This window comes from Schistocerca nitens, chromosome 2 (genome assembly GCF_023898315.1).
Source record: "Schistocerca nitens isolate TAMUIC-IGC-003100 chromosome 2, iqSchNite1.1, whole genome shotgun sequence".
Taxonomy (NCBI): Eukaryota; Metazoa; Arthropoda; class Insecta; order Orthoptera; family Acrididae; genus Schistocerca; species Schistocerca nitens.
Window position 1 is genome coordinate 389312559 of NC_064615.1, and position 2542 is coordinate 389315100.

Here is a 2542-nt window from a genome sequence, read left to right on the forward strand (position 1 = left end):
TGTTTTAAACGTTGTTTGATGACTGCGAGTGGTGCAACATTCCACGTAACCACGCTGACACTTCACGTTGGTACACCAATAAATCGGCCAATATCACACACACTGTGGTCGTAGGCACTTCCAAACACAATAGCTCGTATAACTGAGCAATAATTTCGACAAACGTCACACGCATAAGAGGTAGCTTTGAAAAGCATTAAAGTCTTATCGTCCTCAGATCTCGACACGGTTCAGAGGCGATTATTGCTCTTAGTTCCCATTTATGTAAAACTGCGAATAATGTCAGACCCTTGCTACGTGGCTGTCTATAATATAGCAGGTGACACACGAAACTTAACTTCGAAATCGAAACACGAGTGTTCTGACTGACAATTCGCAATGTTTTCACAAACAGCTCTTTTAGTTATGTAGGTTTACACGTTTGATGACGGAACAACAAAGGAAGGGTAATGATAACGATGCCAGTAAAAGTCTCCCAATAGAGGCAAACAAAAGTTCAATTCTAATTTTCCACAAGAGTTCGTGGTAAAATACACACACACACACACACACACACACACACATACATACATACACTAGTGAAAGTCCAATTCAGAGACGATGACGCAATCTTCATTGGTCGAAGTCCACGAGGTCGGTATCCTGAGTGAACTGAACTTCGGGGCTGGTTCTAGCCCCTAAACAGTTGTCTCCAACCAATCAGGTTTTGGCGTAGCGATACTTCCTGCAGGCCGTGACTCGAGCTCCCACTGCAGCAAGTAGTGCTCGGAATGTCTGTTTCCATTATCTTGTATGTAAATAGCCGGTGTTTACCATGGTGCTTTTGGTACGCCTTGGACATTGACAACCCCGTCCTCTGTCGTGTAATATGGGTTGCCGGCCCTCATGTGCTACCTTGGCTCCGGTATAACAACAAGGGTTTCAAGGTAAGTGCTTAATCAAAGTAAATTCACTTCTGTATAGTTTCACAAGACATATGTGATGTCTCATCGATCAGAACTCCAACTATGTCACGCGTCATTAACGCCATAGATGGCTGCAAGGTTCCGGACACGAACAGAATCCCTGTATAGTCTGCAGCGGCGCTTAAGACATTCCTTATGACTGTCGGCGATCTAATAGCCTCCCCAGTGGAGACACTTAGGTATTCGTGGTGCGTACGGTGAAAGAACTACTCGCTCTAAACTTGCTTCCAGCTTCGGCACTAGCGCTTACCCTGCACCCCCTTTCACTGAAAAACTGTATTTATCGTTGTTAGTTGAAGACCTACAACGACTTCTGTGGTATCGATAGTAACGATGCCACATAGTTTCAAAGGTTGGCACTACCACGAGACACCGACGGCAGCGCCCTCTAGCTGGTGCTGTGCAGCTCTACGAGCTCCGCTACAGATTCTGCCCATTTCATCAGGTGCAGCCAGCCAGGACATTTCGCTTCAGCTTCGCACCTCCTTCCAAGTTATGTATTGTTATTGCTCGAGTAAAGGGGATTTAAATTCATACAGCAGTACCGATGTGTTTTACCTTTTCCTGATCCAACCCACGCGCCGCCTTCCAGGCGGGATACAAAAACTTCAATGTTTTCCTACGTAAATGTCTACTCTCTTTGTACTGCATAAAATTTTCAATCTGATAGCTTTGAAGTTCGAGAAATTTTCAAACGGTACCGAGAGTAGACAGTGGCTTCTGAACTGTCCCTTCCCTATTTCCATAACCTCACTGAGTTACAGATCATAATGAACGTTGGTACAGTTTCGTAATTACTTATCTCATAATATAATGCTGTCATTTTAGCTTCGTATCTAAGGTTAGTTAGTCCATCCTGGCCGACCGGCCGCTGTGGCCGTGCGCTTCTAGGCGCTTTATTCTGGAACCGCGCGACCGCTACGGTCGCAGGTTCGAAACCTGCCTCTGGCATGGATGTGTGTGATGTCCTTAGGTTAGTTAAGTGTAAGTAATTCTAAGCTCTAGGGGACTGATGACCTCAGATGTTAAGTCCCATAGTGCTCAGAGCCATTTGAACCAAGTCCATCCCGTTTTTCCCGTTTTCGACACGAAAATAGGTTTTTATTTACTAATTAAAAAATAAAGTAGGTAGTTTCATGAAAACTTCTAACATTGTTTCTTGTAAAACTGACCCAAATTTCAAAGGTAGACCTCTCTCACTCTAATATGAGATCCTTTTAAAAAGTCTAAAAAGTGGACTAATTCGAAAAGCACAAAAGAAACCTTCAACACCATCTCTACAGGCTGTTTTCATAGCCAACGGAAGAAAATTCCGAAAATAGAACTTTCTAAGTTTAATATTAAGCGCTTTTTAAAATTTCGTAAAATGAATTTTTAAGAAATTAGTTATTGGATCAGACTCAAACGTTTGAAATGGTCTTCGTTGTATATAATATGGCCAAGTTTAGTAAAAATATTTAAATGTTTAATTTTACATATAGTTATTGTGCTATCTGTTTGTTCAGTCTGTTCACGGCATACGTCAGGCGCTGCCGTTTTGTCCTTGTTTGAGCGACGGAGAAAAATCAACAACTCGC